The sequence below is a fragment of the Phyllobates terribilis genome, unplaced genomic scaffold (genome assembly GCF_046119375.1).
Source record: "Phyllobates terribilis strain yellow unplaced genomic scaffold, ASM4611937v1 Scaffold_7__3_contigs__length_470593459, whole genome shotgun sequence".
In the NCBI taxonomy this organism is placed as follows: domain Eukaryota; kingdom Metazoa; phylum Chordata; class Amphibia; order Anura; family Dendrobatidae; genus Phyllobates; species Phyllobates terribilis.
This window is the reverse complement of record NW_027362767.1, coordinates 319741731-319765701: the sequence shown is the minus strand read 5'-3', so window position 1 is coordinate 319765701 and position 23971 is coordinate 319741731. Positions and strand designations below refer to the sequence as shown.

At 43.1% G+C, this 23971-nt stretch overlaps 1 protein-coding gene across 2 annotated transcripts in view; it reads right to left on the bottom strand.

Annotated features, from left to right (window-relative positions):
• Positions 1-6985, bottom strand: part of PAK3 (p21 (RAC1) activated kinase 3) — a 199028-nt gene extending 192043 nt beyond the window's left edge. Inside the window, exon 1 of one of the 2 annotated variants that reach the window (XM_073641130.1) lies at positions 6698-6985. The gene's annotated coding sequence lies outside the window, so the exon portion shown is untranslated. The remainder of the gene's footprint in view (positions 1-6697) is intronic. The other variant, XM_073641129.1, reaches the window with a different exon arrangement.
• Positions 6986-23971: the final 16986 nt, after the last annotated feature.

Below are 23971 nucleotides of genomic sequence, written 5' to 3'. Positions count from 1 at the left end.
TGAAGTTTCCACAATCAGTGATGGTTTGGGGAGCCATGTCATCTGCTGGTGTAGGTCCACTGTGTATTATCAAGACCAAAGTCAGTGCAGCCGTCTACCAGGAAATTTTAAAGTACTTCATGCCTCCCTCTGCCGACAAGCTTTTTGGAGATGGAAATGTCATTCTCCAGCAGGACTTGGCACCTGTTCACACTGCCAAAAGTACCAATACCTGGTTTACAAACAACAGTATCACTGTGCTTGATTGGTCAGCAAACTCACCTGACCTTAACCCCATAGAGAATCTATGGGGTATTGTCAAGAGGAAGATGAGAGACACCAGACCCAACAATGCAGACGAGCTGAAGGCTGCTATCAAAGCAACCTGGGCTTCCATAACACCTCAGCAGTGCCACAGGCTGATCGCCTTCATGCCACGCTGCATTGATGCAGTAATTGATGCAAAAGGAGCCCCGGCCAAGTATTGAGTGCATTTACTGAACATACATTTCAGCAGGCCAACATTTCAGATTTGAAAAACATTTTTAAAGCTGTTGTTATAAAGTATTCTAATTTACTGAGATAATGACTTTTGTGTTTTCATTGGCTGTAAGCAATAATCATCAACATTAACTGAAATAAACACTTGAAATAGATCACTGTTTGTAATGACTCTGTATAATACGAGTTTCACTTTTTGTATTGAAGAACTGAAATAAATTAACTTTTTGATGATATTCTAATTTAGTGAGATGCACCTGTATCTTATCAGAGAAATCTGCTTCTTTCTCCTCTTGGACTGATTATTCACTCTTAATCCATGGATAAAATCTGTCAAACTTGTATTCAGTGAAGACAGATTTTCCCATTACTGATATGGAAGATGACAGTTGGTGCTTTCAAAATTCTATGGCAGATATAGACATTCTGCTGCAAGTTCTCCTGAAACCACAGTTACAGTTCTCCATAGGACGTTATGAGCACCAACTGCCATCTATCTCAGTAATGGGAAAGTCTGTATTCACCAAACACATTTTACCTGTGAATTGAGAATTTTGATAAATGATCAATCCAGGAGGAGAAAGAAGCAGACTTCTCTGATTGAAATATATACTATTTTCATAAGTTTCTTATGTAATAATGATTTAGGGAAAAGAACAAATTTAAACGATGGTTACTCTAAGTCCCACATGTCAAACTCTGGCCCTCAGGGTAATTATATTTGGCCCTCGACGCTTGGGACTATGTGGGGCCCATTATTCTGTATGGAGGTCTGTGTGTGTGTGATCACAGTTGGGGCAGTGGGGCACCATACTTTGCTAGGGGGTACAGTAGGGTCATCATACCGTGGGTACTGTGGGTGTGCCATACTGTGTATGGGGGGGGCACATTTCTTGGCATTATACTTTATTATCTATATTACTTATAAATTCAAGTTTTTTTTTATCCTTTGTTATTACATATTTAAATTAAGCCATTGTGTCATATGCTTTTTATTGCTCTTACATAACATATTACATTATTTTTGATTATAAGGTAAAACTCTCAATTATAGACATTTTTTTTAATAAATATCAGGGTTGGCCAGTGACTTTGTCCAGGCTTTTAATTTTGGCCCTCTGTGTATCGGAGTTTGACATCCCTGCTCTAACTGCTTTTTCCATTTCATCTTTTTTTCTCTTTCTAAGACTTTAGTTACCCAGTTTTGAATACCACTTTTTAGAGATTTTTTTCAGCGATTTCTAACTTTTATTACAGGTAGAGTCAACATTAAGGAGAAAAAATGTAGTTCTTTTATCCTTTAAATCAGCAATTCAACAGTAAGATTAATCACATATTCCCCATTGGATTTCAGAATGAGCGGCCATGGTGGGGGTAAGAGGGGCACCCAGGGATCACTCTGCTGCTGCCTCTATTTATTACATGACGCCCAATGAGGGTGCAGGAGATTTAAAGGCAGCGACACCAAAGGACGTCACTACTCGCTCTGTACCTTTACAATCCACTATCAAAAACAGAAGGAGGGAGGGAGGACATTAAGGTGTTAAAATGGTCATATGGTAGTAAATTAGACATCATGTATACGTGTCAGAACAGGACAGTAAACTACAGTTTCCGCCATTTACAAGTTGAAAATAACTCCAGCATCGCGGCAACAACAAAAACAACTTCTGACAGACCCTGGATCAGATATATTTACAAGTGACGGACCCCATTAGAAGACGCGGCATACTGTTCTACTACGGAGCTGAATGTAAAACCTGTATGCAGTATACTCCTTAGCTCCCTCTAGTGGCTCCTGCAAGAATCTAAATGTGGAGTGTGTGAATTGCACCCTACTGCAAGTTTCATCTGTGTGCAGTTTTAGTGCTAGGCAGTCGCTCCTCCAGTGAGAGGGGATGAGAGGGATTGATCATCAGCATTCTGCACCTGTGTTACCTCCTAACAAAAAGGGGGCCGGCTGCGTCCTGGTGGGCATTTTTATTGACATCTTGGCTGGTGAGTACCATTGCCTTTTTGCTGTTTTCTAAATGTGGAGGATACAGAGAGGTCACCTGGTGCAGAAGAGGACCAGAACGGTGCGGATAATGGGAGAAGACAGCGATCAGTAAGTATATGAACACTTGCACTGTATATGCTACAGGGACTAATAGATAAAACGTTTGATCGGAGCACTCCTTTAGGCACTGTCATCTTCAGAAGGCGTGCACCTCTCCGTGGCCTCACAGCTTCCCAATTGCTGGGGGGGAGGAAGGAGGAGAGGAACAGGCGCTTCTGATTGATTGACAGTTCAGACAAACAGCATCCGCATACTGCTCCATATTATGCGCTCTCCGAAGCTCCTATACACGGCAGCCTGGCATCTGCAGCATCAGCGGAGCGCAGGGGGACTGGAGTCAAAAATTGGAAATTTGCTTGTTTTTTTACCAGCAATATCTAACTATACAGATGTTCCTATACATAGGAAGATGGAAATATCCCTTTAAATCATGCATTTGGTTATGATGTTTTGCCAGACCTGGAATTACACACATTACATATATACGCACAGGTACAATTCATGAAATGAGCAGATATTCCTTTGCATTATCAAAATGATGCCCTGTAAAGTATAATACCCATCAGGCACCGGGTAGTAGTGCTTCCTCCATAACTACTGTACTGCTATTCACTACACCACCACCATTGTAAAACAATGCCAGGTCTCTACAGCAACCTGCCTGTCGCTCCGGCTTAACCCATTCAGCGCTGCTGCTCTGAACTCCAGGGATGGCACATAAGAGTGTGGGGAGTCAGCACAATGAAGAACAATGCACTGCAGGTAGTGTATGCAGAGCCCAGATCCTGCATCTCCGGGTAGAAGTATGTACTGACAGCATGCTTTAATTCAGCATGTTAGGAGCAGTCACCTCCGCTGACATGTCAGTTTTAGGAAAGCCTTACATTTCCCATGAAATTATATTTCAGTGGTCTCTTTTCCTTTAGAGGGGTATTCCCATCTCCAAGATCCTATACCAAAATGTAGTATGAATAATAATAACAACAACAACTAATATTAGCAAATACCTCCAATTAGAAATATAGTATAGTTATTCTGATTAGCTATGTCACTTACCCCATATGCAGGGCAAGGAAGTAGCTTAGGTATCCATGGTTACGACCACTAGCAACTAATTAAAGGGGTTGTCCACTACTTTTATATTGATGCCCTATCCATAGGATAGGGCATCAATGTATGATCGGCCGGGGTACGCGGCACCCCCGCTGATTAGCTGTTATTGGTGCCTACGGCAGTGGCCGCCTGCCGGAAGTGCTCACCTGCGGGGCTTCGCCCTCAAGTGGTAGTGGCCGCCGCGGTGTACTGCAGATCCGCCTCCCATTCAATTGAATAGGATGCGGATGTGCAGTACACCACGGCGGCCACTACCACTTGACAGCGGAGCCCCACAGGTGAGCCCTTCCGGCCGGCGGCGGCCGCCGGCACCGATAACAGTTGATCGGCGGGGGTGCCACGTGCATCCTACAGATAGGGCATCAATGTAAAAGTAGTGGACAATTTTTTTAACTGTCACTATATGAGTGGTCATAACCATGGATACCTAAGCTACTGCATTGTCCTGCACATGGGGTAAGCTACATAGCGAATCAGAAGAACTATACAACATTTCTCACTGGAGGTATTTCCTAATATTATACAGAGATAGGATCTTGGAGATGGGACTACCCTTTAAACTCTGTAATAGGTTGTTCCACTGTTATTGCTCCTGAAAATGTATTAATTTACTGACAACTGGATATTACTACCCCCTTTCAAAGGAGTGTGCCCATATACAGTCTGATTATTGTCAGCAATGATTGGACCATATAAGGACACACCCCCACTAGCTAGCAACAACCAGTTGCCAATTTATTCATAAACTTCCAGGAGGAATAATAGAGGAACAGCACAACACAGTTCTCAAAGAAGATGCCTCCGATTTGTTATTCCACGAACAATACAATTTACTAAAATAGACGTAGTCAGGAAAGGGTAACAGGTCTTCATGGACTGTCAGCTTGACATAAATAATAAGACCGATTCCATCACACCTTATTATAAAGAAATTATGGAGAAAATCTCATAAAACGGGAAGATGTGATATTAAGGCTATGTTCACACTAGGCATTTTTTCAGCTTTTTTATGCAAATTTTCAGCTGCATTTTCAGCAAAGTCTGAGATTTCAGAAATCTCATGCACATTCATTGATTGGTTTTTGTGTTATCAGTATATTGTGCTTTGAATGTTTTTTTGCACAATACAACAGGTCACTTCTTTCAGCTTTTTACACCAATTGAAAGTAATGGGTGGTGAAAAAACGCCTAGTGTGAACATAGCTATCAGGTTTTGCGGCGTTTTTAGTGAAAAAAAGCAAGTACAGCAGTATGTGAAACATTTGTTTTTGTGATTTTACCATCGTGTCTTGGTCATGTGAGATGGCAGTTTGGATTAGGACAGTTTAACTTAGTGATGTGTGCACAGGAGACATTGGCTGAGCAAGGTGTGAGATTGAACAATACCTGTGGCCCACAGAGGTGTGAAATTGAACAATACCTAAGCAACCCAATGGCAGACCATAGTGTGAAAATAAATAATGTCCTACAAACTCAATGCACTGCCAGGGTCTTAGAAAAACTATTCCTGAACAATTCACCTCCCCCGCTGTTACATTTGTAATTCTGGTTACTATGGTTTCATATGTCTTGCACTGGTGACCGGTGTTTATGCTTCTGTGGTGGAAGCAAAGCTAAACTTTGGGATCCTGAAAAACGCACCGAAACTTGCATTTTTGACGCAGCTTCTTTCCTGCCAAGAGATCGGGTTTTGTTGCAGAAAAAAAAAACTGAAAAAGACGCCCTGTGTGAACATACCCTTAACCCTGTAGTAGGAGAATCAGAGATATTTATTAATTAGTTCTCCATCCTCCACTACTGATCAGTAGGACAGGGATCCCGAGCCCCCCATTTCGTCTTCCTGCTGCATCTGATCATGGGTCCTGTGCTCCATCCAGTGTCTACAGTGCTGTGCTCGTGTCTGACATTTCCATAGCACCACACATGCTTGACATCCTTTCCATTCAAAGACCCCTGTTCTACTGATTGTGGGGGTCCAGCAGAGGAGCCCCGGCCAATCAGACCTGTCCTGTGCATAGGTGATAAATGCTCATTGTGATGAAAAAATTAAATGTGACATCCAGCATCATTTAGGTTAGAAGTGTTTGTCATCCGGCACAGTTCACACCAGTGGTTTTCCTACAGATCTCCAGGTGAACCTACTGCGTCGCATTAGATTTTTTTTTTCCTTTTATCTCCATGTACAGATAGCACATCTGTGGCGTCAGAACTGCTACATCTGGATTGGTGGGCTGTAGGCCCGGCCTGTTTAATGCCCCTATACTGCAGCAGTATTCCCATAGTGCAGAATACCGCACAGCGTGCACATACGAGAGCTCGGATACAGGCCTGGGCAATTTTACCCTGCAACCCAGTTCATCAGTCCAGCGCCTGAGCCAATGGCAAGTGCTGCCAGCCTAACCAATCAGTGGCTGCCGCTGGCCCTCGTGTGCTGCCATCCACACGTATGTTATCCATCATGCTGGAGTCAATGACACATCCCGGTGTATAGTATAATATATTATTATTATTATTATTATTATTATACACTGCTCCTGAAATTAGCAGTCTCCATATAAAGCTGAGGCTGGCGCTGACAGCTGCACCGTGGGCCAGGTACAGCCACAAAGGCTCAGATGTGAGGCTCCCAGAGCTGCGCTCACAAAGCCAGCTGCTCCGTCCTCATCAGTCATCCATTAACGATTAACCCTCGCTGGTCTATAGGGACCGCTGACAATGCCCCATAAATGGCACAGCAGGGGCACACGTAAATGGGGCATTTGTCCATATTCATCTCACTAGAGAGGGGCAGCGCTGGCATTACAGTGAGGCGTGGTTATATACATATGTGTAGCCCACATATTCCATGGGGTAGTACAATACATAGCAATCACACAGGCTGCACCATAGTGGATGATGGTGACAGTGTGCCACCATTTTCTGTGTGCCACAATGCAGTGCCCCTCCTCACCCTGGCATCACTGTGCAGGGTGAGCTCTCACTACAAGCAGCAGCCATGTCTGCAGCCACACAGAGCTGTAGCTCCAGTGTCAGCCATGTCCTTACCTCGCTGATGCCTCCTGCCTGGCTCCGGGCTCGGGTGCACTGGCTGGGGATGGAGCTGAGCCTGCTGTCACTGGTTCATCTGCTCTCCATGACACGGATCAGCGGCAGAGATGCTCCGGCTTCTTGTTCCTGCAGCAGGCGGAAGTGATCCCGCCGCACACACTCACTGCACAGAGCTGCGGAGAAGGACGGGCGGCTGCGGCTGCGGCTGCTGCTGCTGCTGCTGCAGGGTGCACGGCGCTCAGCACAGCCCTCCTCCTCCTCCTCACAGCTCCGCTTCCCCTTCTCTACTTCTCCTTTTTATTAACCCCTTAGTAACACGCAGTTTACATTATAACCGCCATGAAGGGGACAGAAGCGGCTAGGTGGATGACAACAGTGCAGTTGCCTATAGCAACCAGTCAGCTTTTAACCCTTCTGTTGCTCCCTGGGAACTGCCTTTTATTCCTCATTCAGTTGACCATTCATTAGAATTATAGCTTTAGAATGGACGACTTACCTCAAGAATATGGCGGAAAAACTCAATTTGGAACCGAATTGATTTAATCACAAATAAAAAAATACATTTATTGTGCTCTGAGGTCTCTGCAGACCCCAAATGAGAGGGGAGAGGTTAAAATAAAGTATAAAAGACCTTATTTATCTGCCCTGCCGCCTCAGCTCCCTGGCCCCGTCCTCCCATCCTCGCTTTGCATCAGTTGCAATGAAGGAGTGGGCGCTGGCGGATCGTGGACACAAGAATATCATTTTTTCCTATTTTTTAATCCGTTCCCAGCCCGTAAAAGAATTCTTCATAATGGAGGGAGGGTTTGTTCCTAATCGATTCGCTCATCTCTAGTTGTAGTATCTTGAGGTGAGTAAAGTTGAAAGCAACCTGAAATAATTAGTGTAAAAATGGGCATCAACGTGGGCACACAGTGGGCGTCAAGTATTGCATATACACATAGGGAAATCCCACATAAAATGTACTTAAATCCAAAGTGATCTGATATCAAATTGGACAATCTTGCAAGAAAGCTCATAAGATATATAATATCCTGCACTGGAGATGTGATGGGAACGTGATTACTGGACCTGAAGCGAAACTGGTCTGAGTTAATAGACATCCAGCCAACAAGTCTGGGGTAAGAGACACCCCATCGGACTAGTCTGGGATAATAGACACCCCATCGGTCTAGTCTGGGGTAAGATACACCCCATCGGACTAGTCTGGGATAAAAGACACCCCATCGGACTAGTCTGGGGTAAGAGACACCCCATCGGACTAGTCTGGGATAATAGACCACTCATCAGACTAGTCTGGGATAATAGACACCCCATCGGACTAGTCTGGGATAAAAAAAACACCCCATCGGACTAGTCTGGGGTAAGAGACACCCCATCGGACTAGTCTGGGATAATAGACCACTCATCGGACTAGTCTGGGATAAAAGACACCCCATCGGACTAGTCTGGGATAAAAAAAACACCCCATCGGACTAGTCTGGGATAATAGACACCCCATCGGTCTAGTCTGGGATAATAGACACCCCATCGGACTAGTCTGGGATAATAGACACCCCATCAGACTAGTCTGGGATAATAGACACCCCATCGGACTAGTCTGGGATAATAGACACCCCATCGGACTACTCTGGGATAAAAGACACCCCATTGGACTAGTCTGGGGTAAGAGACACCCCATCAGACTAGTCTGGAGTAAGAGACACCCCATCGGACTAGTCTGGGATAATAGACACCCCATCGGACTAGTCTGGGGTAACAGACACCCCATCGGACTATATAGACACCCCATCGACTCACTGACGAAGCAAGGAGCGAAACGGCGTTGGAGTGGTGTGAGGGGGTCGGAGTATGTCTCCAAATCTACTTTTCATGTAATCATGGTCTCCTTTATGTGAGATAACATTCAGATGATTCCCTGATTAGGGGGCTTATACAGTATAGGACTGGTTTTTCTGCAGCCAATATCTCTCATTAGTATTTTTCTCATAGCAGCAGTGAATTAGTGATCTTTTTCTTTTTCCCTTCACGAATTAATATTTGGCAAATAATCACATATGTATGTGTATATATATTTATTGCACAAGCACTTTATATTTATATATATTAAGTTTGGGACATATTATTTTGCTGCTATTTAGAGGTTACTATATATATTTAATCAATTACTGTGAATCAATTTCGGCTGCCAATTGAATACATATATACCCCCTTTCTATATAGGTGATTCATGTTTAATAATCATTGTGAGCATCCCCCTCCCCCCTCCTGAGCTGTATTTTAATCTTGTTTTATTTAATTTTTAAATTGGTGTTTTGTTGTTTGTTTTTTATTTATTGTTCTTGTATTTAATAAAATTTATGAATTAAATTTGTCAATATTGTAGTTTCTTTATACCTTTTTGTTTGGTTTGCATTGTGAGTTTTGAGGTATTTAGATATATTTATCTTTTTGAAACTTGTGGTATTCCCTTCTTTTATAGGATTTACCCCATCGGACTAGTCTGGGATAATAGACACCCCATCGGTCTAGTCTGGGATAATAGACACCCCATCGGTCTAGTCTGGGGTAAGAGATACCCCATCAGACTAGTCTGGGGTAAGAGACACCCCATCAGACTACTGAAAAAACAAACAAAAAAAGGAGCATCAGCCAACAAGCATGGTGAGTCCATACGGGGAGTAAGAGAATTGAAGGATTGAAGCTCCACTTACTTCATAGGGGGGAGAAAGTGTCCCCCCTTCTTTCAGGTCAGTCTCTCCCTCTTGCATACTGAGTAATGCAGTGGAAGATAAACCATGTACTGGAGTGATTGCCAATCCTGTCAGAGACTCGCAGAAATAATTTAATAGATAAAAATACTTTTGCAACAAATAAACAGAGTTTGTTATTGAGTTGTAAAAGTATTTTTATCTATTAAATTATTTCTGCGAGCCTACTTCCCTTTTCTCTTGTTTTTTTCTTGTACCCCATCAGACTACTAATCTGGGGTAATAGACACTCCACCGAAAAAGCTGGGATAATAGGCAGCACAATGGCTTGGTGATTAGCACTGCAGCCTTGCAGCGTTGGGGTCCAGGGTTCAAATCCCACCAAGGACAACATCTGCAAGGACTTTGTATGTTCTCCCCATGTTTGTGTGGGTTTCCTCTGGGTTCTCTGGTTTCCTCCCACACTCCAAAGACATACTGATATGGAATCTAGATTGTGAGCCCCAATGGGGACAGTGCCCATAATGTCTGTAAAGCGCTGTGGAATTAATGGTGCAATATAAGTGAGTAAAATAAATAAATAATAGACACCCCACTGACTAGTCTGAGATAATAGACACCCCATCAGACTAGTCTGGAATAATAGACACACAGCTGACTAGTCTGTAATAGACATCCTTCTCAGTAGTCTTGGGTAATAGACACCACACTAGACTAGTCTAGGGTAATATGTAACATAGAGCAGGGCAGTAGCCATGGATGAAGGTGGGGGTCCTGGCTGAATATTTTGACTTGTGTTGTGAGGGCGCTACACCCATGCAGGCCACATGTAACTGATGATGCTGGTTTCATGAAATGAGACCACCAGTTCTTAGCAAACAAAGCTTTACTAAACTGCCATTGTGTGGCAACTATCTACACAGGATAGCGGGTTCACACCTTCTTGTGCTTTTTATCATATTCCTGGGTTTGAATCCTGTGTTTTGTGGTCGGTTTCTCTGTCCGCCGAGCCACAGCAGATGCACTTTTTCTCTGGGTGTTTAGGTTCTGCTATTCTGGCAGCAGTCTGTTTTGTATAACACAGGTGTTTTCATTTGTCTGCCCTATCACCTTTCGGGTGGGGCTTTATATTCTGTCTCCTTGCTGAGATAATAGGCACAATGTCTGACTATTCCTGGATTATTTACATATAGTGAGAGATGCTATAAAAGTGTATTTTTCCATGCATAACGGGAGAGTTTTGTAACAGCGAGCAATTAATTACAATAGAGGAAGAGGGCTCTAGAGGAAAAGGTTACAGTTTGGGGGAACATAAGGGAGCTGACAGGCTTCCTTTAAATAATCAGCTTTTGAAATGCCTATTAGCCTGCACGTGTTAAAAATATAAAGTCAGCATTAGTCACCTTCTCCTGCTCAAACGGCGCCTCTCTGAAGCTGCTCCCAGTTTTTGTTTACAGGCTGCAGCAGTGTTGTCATGACTATAGTGAACGTGACTGCTGCAGCCATGCCATCTATATCAGAGCTGCTGAGCTCAGTGATTGGCTGCAGCGGTCATGTGCTCTGCAGTGGTGATCATGTCACCACTGCAGCCATGATCACCACTGCAGCCTGTAAACAGAAATTGGGAGCAGCGGCGGAGAGGCTTTCCTGCAGCAATGCAGAGTTTATTATTTTAAACATGAACTAGACATTAGGCATTTAAAAATTATAAATGGAAAACCCCTTTAATGACCTTGGCCAATGATACAACACTGATGCTTCACATCAATTTGGCTGGCGTAAATTGGTTCTGGGCATAAAAACTGCCATCAAAGTGTACTGATCTAAATAAGTAGGATTTTCAAAGGGTTAAATAACACTGTGTCACAGATCTAAAACTGATGGCACAGAAAGGAATTCAGTCTGCACTAACCCAAAGTGGTTCTAGGCTTATAAGTTGGCACTGAAGCGGGCAGATGGTCACATTTTGCTGTTCTTAATAAACATTGGTGATTTCAAAAAGTTACGTGACTTTCGCCCATTGAGATCAAACTGACATTTCACAAAATCATCCAAGAGTAGGCTGACCCAAAATGGTTCTGAGCGTAAACAGTGGCATCAGGTTTGGCAATCAAGTGGGCAGGTGGCATCTCTTTAGCATTTCAATTAAGTAAAGTATTTTCCTAAAGGTTTAAATGAATCTGGCTTAAAAATCATTCAACTGCAGAATGGTTTTGGCATAAGTACAACCATGAAAATGGGCAGTCGGATGCTTTATTTATTATTTCTAAATTATAGGTGTTTTTTAAGAGTTAAATGACTTTGGGCCACTGGTCTCATACACACAATACACAGATCAGGACGTAGTGCTTCAAAATCAGGTCAAGAACGGAGGCAGGAGGCAGCGTTTTACTGTTTTGAATAAGTAATGGGGATTTTCAAAGGGTTACATAACGTTGGGCCATTCATCAAAAAAATGAAAATGACAAGCACCTCCTATGAAAATAAAATAAATCTACATGTGCAGGTTGCTGTGATTGCTTTGAACTAACATACAACAAAAAATGTATATGCAAACATTGAATCTATACTCAGAAAATCAAAATACATAGTGCACACTTTGATCAAATTGTGTGACGCTATCCGATCTGCCAGCAACAAAGCAACCTCTTTAGATGGGAATCTACACTTCTAGGCTCACTTCTTCTGGGTATAAAGGCCTAGTATTTAATTAAAAACAACCTAGGATGGATGGAAGGAGTGCTCAGTCTATATGCACACAAAGTTTTTTTGAAATGTTCCGCTCCAAAAACACCAGAAAAATGGCTTGAAAAAACGTATATTGTAAAACCACTTTTCTGTTATATTCAGTGTTTTGTCATTTTTTCTACTTTGGATTTTGAAAAACGTCAAGTGAAAAAAAAAGAAAGTTCATGTCACTTCTTTGAAGCGGCTCTTGATGGAATTTGCTCCAATCTAGGCACTGTCCAATCAATAGGCTGCAAAAAATGCTTTAGGAAAAAAACTCTGCAAAAACACTTTAAGGATATGTGCACTAGGCGTCTTTTCAAGCGGTTTATGCCCAGAATCCACCTGGAAAGCACTCCCTAAAATGAACATTGTGCATAGGAATATCAAATCAACATTGCCGTGCGCAAGTTTCGTCTTATGTCACGTATTTTAACTGCTTTAAGCCCATTCTTTGTGTGGTTTCTTCTTTAATGTCATTGTCATAGCTCGGTTTGATGATTCGATCCAGTGATCTGTTGCTGCGTGATCGATTACTCTGTCTGCTGAGCTATTGCCCTTTCTTCTCTTACCAAATCCTGATGGTTTCTATTGTCTTTGTTTTCTTTTCTTGGTTTGCTCCTCTCCAGGTGTTTCTCATTTTAATGTTTTGGTTTGCCCTAACACATTCTGAGTGGGGTTTTATATGTTCACTGTTCACTGCACTTCCTTGCTGGCTATTCCTCTTGGATGTGTGTTCAGGAGTTCCAGCCCTTCAGCTAAGGGAGTATCCTTGCTTGGTAAACTCCAGGTGTATTCCTGCAGGGAGTCTGTTTGCTTTCCCTACCAGCACCTTCTCATTTTACCAGTTAGGTTTCTGGGAGATTATACTTGTTCCTTTTATTTTTGGTTCTCCTTAGCTTTCCCTCTCTACCCTATATGAATGTGTTTTAGTTTTTCAACCTGCGTTTTCATATCTTACTTCACACTTTCCTCTCCCCGTGTTGACAGTGTGTTGCGGCCTTCCCTCTGTTTCCTCAGGAGGTACAAGAAACATCTCGACGGCCTTTTAAGGAGTTAGGTCCGAGGTGGTGCTTTTATTTGTACAACTAGGGCATTTCTAGTCTGTAGAGACCAGTTGGGTGTAGATGCAGCATTTCCCGTGTGTGAGTGTGTACATGTTCATAACAGGCATAGGGTGAAAGCTGCCAGCAGTGGAACCATTGCAAGAATGGCATCAATGCCACTGGTGAAGCCTCCTCAGGAGAAAGCTGCCGGTTACTTACCATATAGAGTGAAAGCCACTGGCGGTGGAGCCGCTGCAAGAGCGACGTCAAAGTTGTCGGCAAAGCTGCCTCTGGAAAATGACCGCCGACGTGTTCCTGAAGTGACTTCGACCTAGGAAAGCTTGGCAGCTGTGTCGATGTCTAAAGCTATGTTCACACATTACGTTTTTCCAGAGTTTTTTTGATGCATTTTTTTTATTTTTAACTTTCTGCTGCGTTTTACAGTACCAGCAAAGTCTATGAGATTCCAGAAATCTCATGCACACACATTGTTTTTTGTTTGATCAGTATTTTGTGCTTTGCATGTTTTTTTGCAGAATAGAGCATGTCACTTCTTTCAGCATTTTTTCAACATTTTTCACCCATTAGAAGTAATGGGTGGGGAAAAATTGCTGAAAAAAACGCCTAGTGTGAACATAGTTATCAGGTTTTGCTATGTTTTTAGTGAAAAAAAGCAAGTAGATCAGTATGTGAAACTCATTTATTTTTGTGATTTTACCATCTTGTCTTGGACACCTGAGATGGCAGTTTGGATAGTACAGTTTAATTAAATTAGTTATACATACAAAGTAAACATTGGCTGAGCTAGGTGTGAGATTGAACAATACCTGTGGCTCAGAGAGGTGTGAACAATTCAATGGCAGACCATAGTGTGAAAATAAATAGTGTCCTACAAACTCAATGCATTGCCCCTGTCTTATTTAAACTATTTCTGAACAATTCACCCCCCCCCCCCCACTGTTACATTTGAAATTCTGGTTAATATGGTTTCACATACAGTACAGACCAAAAGTTTGGACACACCTTCTCATTTAAAGATTTTTCTGTATTTTCATGACTATGAAAATTGTACATTCACACTGAAGGCATCAAAACTATGAATTAACACATGTGGAATTATATACTTAACAAAAAAGTGTGAAACAACTGAAAATATGTCTTATATTCTAGGTTCTTCAAAGTAGCCACCTTTTGCTTTGATGACTGCTTTGCACACTCTTGGCATTCTCTTGATGAGCTTCAAGAGCGGATGGACTCTACATGCCTGGTTCCCACCGTGAAGCATGGAGGAGGAGGTGTGATGGTGTGGGGGTGCTTTGCTGGTAACACTGTTGGGGATTTATTCAAAATTGAAGGCATACTGAACCAGCATGACTACCATAGCATCTTGCAGCGGCATGCTATTCCATCCGGTTTGCGTTTAGTTGGACCATCATTTATTTTTCAGCAGGACAATGACCCCAAACACACCTCCAGGCTGTGTAAGGGCTATTTGAACAAGAACGAGATTGATGGGGTACTACGCCAGATGACCTGGCCTCCACAGTCACCAGACCTGAACCCAATCGAGATGGTTTGGGGTGAGCTGGACCGCAGAGTGATGGCAAAAGGGCCAACAAGTGCTAAGCATCTCTGGGAACTCCTTCAAGATTGTTGGAAGACCATTTCCGGTGACTACCTCTTGAAGCTCATCAAGAGAATGCAAAGCAGTCATCAAAGCAAACAGTGGCTACTTTGAAGAACCTAGAATATAAGACATATTTTCAGTTATTTCACACTTTTTTGTTAAGTATATAATTCCACATGTGTTAATTCATAGTTTTGATGCCTTCAGTGTGAATGTACAATTTTCATAGTCATGAAAATACAAAAAAATCTTTAAATGAGAAGGTGTGTCCAAACTTTTGGTCTGTACTGTATGTCTTGCATTGGTGATCTGTGTTCATGCTTCTGTATTGGAAGCAAAGCTGAACTTTGGGATCCTGAAAAACACAGCAAAAATGCAATAAAAAACGCAGCAAAAAAACAAGGAAAAAACAAGCAAAATCCTGTACAAACCTTCCTGGCAAGAGATCAGTTTTTGCTGCAGAAAAAAACGCTGAAAAAATGCAATTTGTGAACATAGCCTAAATGTTGCCATGTGCTCATACCAAAAAACTAAACTCCTCCAAAAAGAAAAATGAATTTCCTGAAGCAGTTTCCACTTGAAAAACTCCTTTTTTGACCTCCTTAAAAAACTTCTGTGTGCACATACCTGAAGAGGGTAATGAAAAGACTTCTTCCTCCCTCATAGATATGACTATTGCCATGTTGTTTGGCTGGACCACCCCTACTAGTGTTCTGCATCTTGCTATTTCCACCATGTTGGCACCAGTTCCCGCTGGGCATATCGCCCGGTGTTCTTCCTGAATACATTGTTTACCAGTGATATTTCACTAACATGATGTGTGTGTGTTGTTTCTGGGAACAATCCACTACTAGCAAAATAAGGTGGGCACCACAATAATATTATGGAGTGCTCAATACACAGTGTAAAAGACTTTACCAATAAAACCCAAGAAAAAGTACACTGCAAAGAAATAAAGCACATCCAATTCACTTAGTGCTTAAATCCAATATCAAAGATAATTGTTAACAGTGTACAAAAATCAAAGCAAGATAAAATAAAAATAATTTAAAATACACCTAACAGTGTAAAAGAGACCCTTTGTGTCCAACCCTAAAGTGGTCAGAAGCCCCCCCCACATTGATCCACACTAATTATGCAGTACAACTCCCCCAAGTAGTAGGTAAGGCAAATTCTACAAGGATGAAGCAGAGATGTATATATTCATGCAAATCAAAATATTTCATATAAATGATGAGAAATAAATAATGCTGCATCTAATACTTTATCAAAGAGAAGATTGAAGTCTTTCTAAAGGGAAGCCAAATTATGCAGAGAGGCCAGAACGTGCACTCCTATAACTATTCGTCCAGGTGGTTGAAGAAGTTATAAATGTGAAAAGGATTCAATGATATCTATGATTGCAATGAGCTTTCTCAAGGGGTAAGCACTTTAGGCTCCCATCCTGTTCTGTTTATAGCTCATTAATAAAATCCTCTTAATTAATCAAATAAATCTTGGTATGGAATTACAACATAAAGTATTTACCTATAATTAAAGCAAAAACTGGCTTACTGATCCAATACCCCACCATAACTTGCTTAGCTTATTTGTGGTGCAGATAAGTGCGGACTATGAATTTAGAAGCTCATCTTTGATGTGGATAAAACAGTGTCCTGTCAAATTTTAGCGCAGGCGCAGTGTTTCACTATGTGTCTGCATGTGGTTACTAGCATATACCCTGGTACAGTATCTTTGTCTGCACCGTACAATATGACCTACAAATGCATTACAGTGCAGGTGCCCCAATGTGTCACCATGCACCTGCATGACACAACCGCTAATATGTCCCGTTTGCATAGTACAAATCGCCATCCTACTACATCACAGTGCAGGTGCACATATAAGAGACTACATGTCCAAATGCATTGCATCTGCGTCTGAAATATTCCCTTGTTTCTGGGTTGAGTGATTGGGGGCCATTAGTGATGAGTGAGCACTAAAATGCTCGGGTACTTGTTGCTCGGGTCGAGCAAATTGGAATACTCGGGTGCTCGACCCGAGCAACGAGCCCAATGTAAGTCTATGGGAAACTTGAGCATTTTTCAGGCAGCTCCCCCCGGCGGTCTGCAGAGGGCCTAAAGATTGCCCAAATCGACGGGAACAGTGCTCAAATGACATGGGAACAGCATGGCGAAGATCCCTGGAAGCATTTCTGACTCCCAGGTCTCTGCTGTCAACAACGTTGTCAGAGGTATTATGCCACTTTTACGGACTCACAATAAAACATACAAAAACGAAACCAAAATGGATTTTCCTGGGAAATATGTTAATTAATATCCTTTCCAGGGTAATAAGGCAAAATAAATAAACAAAAATACTCCTCCACACCTTGGGCTATGTTCACACGTAGCGTTTTTCATGCGTTTTTGCACTTTTGCATTGCTTCCCACCAAGACACATGCATTCACTGGGAAATGTCATCTCTGGAAGCATCTCTGACTCCCAGGTCACTGCCTAAAAGTGTGCCTATCATAAGTGATCCTTGGCGCATGCGAAGATGCCTCCCGCCATGCACCTGTCGTTGCAGACTTGCAACAATCACCCTCCATGTCCTTGTCCCAGTGCAGCGTTAAGTTGTCCGTACCCCATTCCTTGGAATGCAAGCGCAAGTATGCAGCCAGCCACCCACCAACAGGCTGCAATACTATACTGCCAAATTATTGACAGCTGTTTGCACTTGAAATGTGGCCTTTTAGGCTCATAGAGGCAGAAGCTGTCCACAATCTTATGGCAACAGCGACCGGGTATCCATACTCGGTCCCCAGCCGCCACTATTTCTCCCAGTATCGTCTCCGCCTTCCACAAGCACGGGTCCCACAACATTACCCGTGCCCTCCCCAGTGCGCTTAGTGGGAAGGACCGCCTAACCACAAACACATGGACAGGTGAATGTGGCCAGGGACGGTACAAAGCCAGTCCACAGCTTTTTTTGCTGAGTTGTATTTCACCACAGCCATATTCTTTAGCTCGGTGAAAGGACTTGGGAAACCATGTCTACCCAGCTGTCATTTCTCCCAGGAAGTCCTCTAAAGCTGCTTTCACTTGAAATGTGGCCTTTTAGGCTCGTGGAGGCGGAAGCTTTTCATAACCTCATGCCGGCGGCGGCCGGGTGTCCATACTCTGTCCCCAGCCACCACTATTTCTCCCGGTATCGTCTCCGCCTTCCACAAGCACGGGTCCCACAACATTACCCGTGCCCTCCCCAGTGCACTTAGTGGGAAGTTCCGCCTAACCACAAACACATGGACAGGTGAATGTGGCCAGGGACGGTACAGAGCCAGTCCACAGCTTTTTTTGCTGAAAGTTGTATTTCACCACAGCCATATTCTTTAGCTCGGTGAAAGGACTGGCATAGAGGGAAAACGTATCTACTCCGGCTGTCATTTCTCCGTCACCAAGTTTTGCCCATTGTCACACACGACCATGCCTGGCTGTAAGTTCAGCGGTGAGAGCCACAGATCAGGCTGCTGTGTTACAGCTTTCAACAACTGGGCGGTTTGTCACCTAAGCATTAAGCATTTTATCTTCAGCACAGCCTGTTGCCGCTTGGCCAAGGCAGTGCTGCAGTGCTGTCAGCTTGTGACTGATGTGGTCATTTCTGAGATGGAGGAGGAGGTGCATGAGCTGAACAATGTGATTACATTGAGGTTACATTGGCGACTATGTTTTTTATACTAATGAAAGATCCTATTGTTTTGGGGTTTTTTTTACGTTATTTTTTAAGACAAATGCATTCACCGGGAAATGTCATTTTAACATTTTACAACCTTATCTGGCAATGTGGTGTGTGACACATCATCAGACACATCCTGTTTCATTTATGATGGAGAGACTCTGAAAGTCACAAAGCCTATTTTTATAGGGCCATCAGGCGGCCTTACTATTAAAGGACCAGCAGTCGGCCCTCGCTATGCTTTGTTGTTCCCATTATTAACGAGTGGGTCTCCTTTACTGTTATTGCGTATGCAGTGACTGCAAGGGCTGCCAAACATTCGGACGCAACCCAATACCCCTTTGAAGAGACATAGAGGAGGGTCTCAGTAAAAAGAAATGTTCCCATTATAAAGGAGCGGGTCTTTTATAATGGTAATGCCCATGCTGTGACTGCAAGGGCTGCCAAAATTTGGGAAAAACCCCACTAACAATTTAAAGACACATAGAGTAGGGCCACAGTACGACATGTACATGTACGACAGTACGACATGTTCCTATTAGAAAGGAGAGGGTCTGCTATACAGTTATAGGGTATGCAGTGAGTCCAACGGCTGACCAATTTTAGTAAAAACTCAACTAAGAATTTAAAGACACATAGAGCAGGGCCACAGTAACAAGTACGACATGTTCCCATTAGAAAGGCGAGAGTCTGCTATACACTTAGAGGGTATGCAGTGAGTCCAACGGCTGACCAAATTTAGGAAAAACCCCAATAAGAATTTAAAGACTCATAGAGCAGGGTCACAGTAACGACAAATTCCCATTAGAAAGGAGAGAGTCTCCCATAGTGTTGGACTATGCAGTGAATGCAAGGGCTGCCAAAAATTGGGAGGCACTCTAATGCCCCTTGGAAGAGACTTAGAGGGCCTCATAAAAAAATGTTCCCATTAGAAAGGAGCGGGTCTCCTATACTTGTAATGCCCATGCACTAAGTGTATGGGCTGACAAACATTTACCCCTGGGGGGTATACATGAACATACTGTATACATTTTTTTTTTACAGGCATCATAAACACCCTTTAAAAAATTATGTGGGTGTTGCATCACGGACCACGGTCACCCTGGTGATATGGTGGTGGAGGATGAGGAGAAGGAGTAGGACAAGAGCAAATAGGCCAAATCAGGAAGCGTATACCCATGTGTGGGTGTGAAGAGGTGCACGGGAATACACCTCCCAAAAAAAGACACTGGATTTGAGTTTGTTACGCTGCTATCATTCGGCAGTGTTGAGAAGTCTGGCCCAATCCAGCCCTTGTTCATTTTTATAAGAGTCAGCCTGTCAGCATTTTCAGGTGACAGGCGGATGCGCTTATCAGTTATAATTCCACCAGCGGCACTAAAAACCCGCTCTGATAAAACGCTGGCGGCAGGGCAGGCCAGGACCTCCAATGCATAGAGAGCCAGTTCATTCCACGTATCCAGCTTGGATACCCAATAATTATAAGGCACAGAGGAATCACGGAGGACGTTGGTACGGTCGGCAAGGAATTCTCTCATCATCTTCCCAAACTTTGCTCTCCTTGTGAGAGTACCCCGCAACCTCAGGGCCTGTGTGATGGGAGGGTCTGAGAAAACTGTCCCAGAACTTTGACAGTGTTCCCCTGCCTCTGCTGGATTGCATTTGTGTCTCTCTCGCTTGTACTCCTTGGTTGTCCAACGAACTGTGACCTCTGCCGCCAGCGTTTTCAGATGGGAATTTTTTTAATATTTCCCCAACAAGGGCCTTCTGGTACTGCCCCATTTTTGTAGACCAGTCCGCCTCAGGAATAAGAGATAAAAAGTTCTCCTTGTAGCGTGGGTCTAGAAGTGTCACGAACCAGTAATGATTGTTACTCAAAATTTTGAGAACGCAAGGGTCATAAACTCAGCCATGCGTGCCAGACTACTAACAGGCAAGACTTTCATGTCTTCACCAAGAGGATGACTGACCATGCTCTCCTCCTCCTTCTCTCTGTCCTCTGGCCATCCACGCTGAGCAGACGGTATGACAGTTGTGCAAGTAGTACCGTCTATAGCACATGAAACTAGCTCCTGTTCTTCCTCCTCTTCCTCTTCCTCATTGTCACCCAATCCACGTTGGGATGAGATGAGGCTGGGCTGTGTGTAATCACCCTGTATGGTTCCTTGCTCCATCTCATAATGCTCTGCCTGCAATGCATCCTCTTTGATTGTGAGCAGAGAGCGTTTCAGAAGACAGAGAAGCAGGATGGTGATGCTAATTATGGCGTTATCATCGCTCACCATCTTGGTGGAGTCCTCAAAGTTTTGGAGGATGGTACATATGTCTGACATTGTCATAGCTCGGTTTGGTGATTCGATCCAGTGATCTGTTGCTGCGTGATCGATTACTCTGTCTGCTGAGCTATTGCCCTTTCTTCTCTTACCAAATCCTGATGGTTTCTATTGTCTTTGTTTTCTTTTCTTGGTTTGCTCCTCTCCAGGTGTTTCTCATTTTAATGTTTTGGTTTGCCCTAACACATTCTGAGTGGGGTTTTATATGTTCACTGTTCACTGCACTTCCTTGCTGGCTATTCCTCTTGGATGTGTGTTCAGGAGTTCCAGCCCTTCAGCTAAGGGAGTATCCTTGCTTGGTAAACTCCAGGTGTATTCCTGCAGGGAGTCTGTTTGCTTTCCCTACCAGCACCTTCTCATTTTACCAGTTAGGTTTCTGGGAGATTATACTTGTTCCTTTTATTTTTGGTTCTCCTTAGCTTTCCCTCTCTACCCTATATGAATGTGTTTTAGTTTTTCAACCTGCGTTTTCATATCTTACTTCACACTTTCCTCTCCCCGTGTTGACAGTGTGTTGCGGCCTTCCCTCTGTTTCCTCAGGAGGTACAAGAAACATCTCGACGGCCTTTTAAGGAGTTAGGTCCGAGGTGGTGCTTTTATTTGTACAACTAGGGCATTTCTAGTCTGTAGAGACCAGTTGGGTGTAGATGCAGCATTTCCCGTGTGTGAGTGTGTACATGTTCATAACAGGCATAGGGTGAAAGCTGCCAGCAGTGGAACCATTGCAAGAATGGCATCAATGCCACTGGTGAAGCCTCCTCAGGAGAAAGCTGCCGGTTACTTACCATATAGAGTGAAAGCCACTGGCGGTGGAGCCGCTGCAAGAGCGACGTCAAAGTTGTCGGCAAAGCTGCCTCTGGAAAATGACCGCCGACGTGTTCCTGAAGTGACTTCGACCTAGGAAAGCTTGGCAGCTGTGTCGATGTCTAAAGCTATGTTCACACATTACGTTTTTCCAGCGTTTTTTTGATGCATTTTTTTATTTTTAACTTTCTGCTGCGTTTTACAGTACCAGCAAAGTCTATGAGATTCCAGAAATCTCATGCACACACATTGTTTTTTGTTTGATCAGTATTTTGTGCTTTGCATGTTTTTTTGCAGAATAGAGCATGTCACTTCTTTCAGCATTTTTTCAGCATTTTTCACCCATTAGAAGTAATGGGTGGGGAAAAATTGCTGAAAAAAACGCCTAGTGTGAACATAGTTATCAGGTTTTGCTATGTTTTTAGTGAAAAAAAGCAAGTAGATCAGTATGTGAAACTCATTTATTTTTGTGATTTTACCATCTTGTCTTGGACACCTGAGATGGCAGTTTGGATAGTACAGTTTAATTAAATTAGTGATACATACAAAGTAAACATTGGCTGAGCTAGGTGTGAGATTGAACAATACCTGTGGCTCAGAGAGGTGTGAACAATTCAATGGCAGACCATAGTGTGAAAATAAATAGTGTCCTACAAACTCAATGCATTGCCCCTGTCTTATTTAAACTATTTCTGAACAATTCACCCCCCCCCCCCCCCCACTGTTACATTTGAAATTCTGGTTAATATGGTTTCACATACAGTACAGACCAAAAGTTTGGACACACCTTCTCATTTAAAGATTTTTCTGTATTTTCATGACTATGAAAATTGTACATTCACACTGAAGGCATCAAAACTATGAATTAACACATGTGGAATTATATACTTAACAAAAAAGTGTGAAACAACTGAAAATATGTCTTATATTCTAGGTTCTTCAAAGTAGCCACCTTTTGCTTTGATGACTGCTTTGCACACTCTTGGCATTCTCTTGATGAGCTTCAAGAGGTAGTCACCGGAAATGGTTTTCCCTTCACAGGTGTGCCCTGTCAGGTTTAATAAGTGGGATTTCTTGCTTTATAAATGGGGTTGGGACCATCAGTTGTGTTGTGCAGAAGTCAGGTGGATACAGAGCTGATAGTCCTACTGAATAGACTGTTAGAATTTGTATTATGGCAAGAAAAAAGCAGCTAAGTAAAGAAAAATGAGTGCCCATCATTACTTTAAGAAAAGAAGGTCAGTCAGTGCGAAAAATTGGACAAACTTTGAAAGTGTCCCCAAGTGCAGTTGCAAAAACCATCAAGCGCTACAAAGAAACTGGCTCACATGAGGACCGCCCCAGGAAAGGAAGACCAAGAGTCACCTCTGCTACTGAGGATAAGTTTATCTGAGTCACCAGCCTCAGAAATCGCAGGTTAACAGCAGCTCAGATTAGAGACCAGGTCAATGCCACACAGAGTTCTAGCAGCAGACACATCTCTACAACAACTGTTAAGAGGAGACTTTGTGCAGCAGGCCTTCATGGTAAAATAGCTGCTAGGAAACCACTGCTAAGGACAGGCAACAAGCAGAAGAGACTTGTTTGGGCTAAAGAACACAAGGAATGGACATTAGACCAGTGGAAATCTGTGCTTTGGTCTGATGAGTCCAAATTTGAGAACTTTGGTTCCAACCACCGTGTCTTTGTGCGACGCAGAAAAGGTGAACGGATGGACTCTACATGCCTGGTTCCCACCGTGAAGCATGGAGGAGGAGGTGTGATGGTGTGGGGGTGCTTTGCTGGTAACACTGTTGGGGATTTATTCAAAATTGAAGGCATACTGAACCAGCATGACTACCATAGCATCTTGCAGCGGCATGCTATTCCATCCGGTTTGCGTTTAGTTGGACCATCATTTATTTTTCAGCAGGACAATGACCCCAAACACACCTCCAGGCTGTGTAAGGGCTATTTGAACAAGAACGAGATTGATGGGGTACTACGCCAGATGACCTGGCCTCCACAGTCACCAGACCTGAACCCAATCGAGATGGTTTGGGGTGAGCTGGACCGCAGAGTGATGGCAAAAGGGCCAACAAGTGCTAAGCATCTCTGGGAACTCCTTCAAGATTGTTGGAAGACCATTTCCGGTGACTACCTCTTGAAGCTCATCAAGAGAATGCAAAGCAGTCATCAAAGCAAACAGTGGCTACTTTGAAGAACCTAGAATATAAGACATATTTTCAGTTATTTCACACTTTTTTGTTAAGTATATAATTCCACATGTGTTAATTCATAGTTTTGATGCCTTCAGTGTGAATGTACA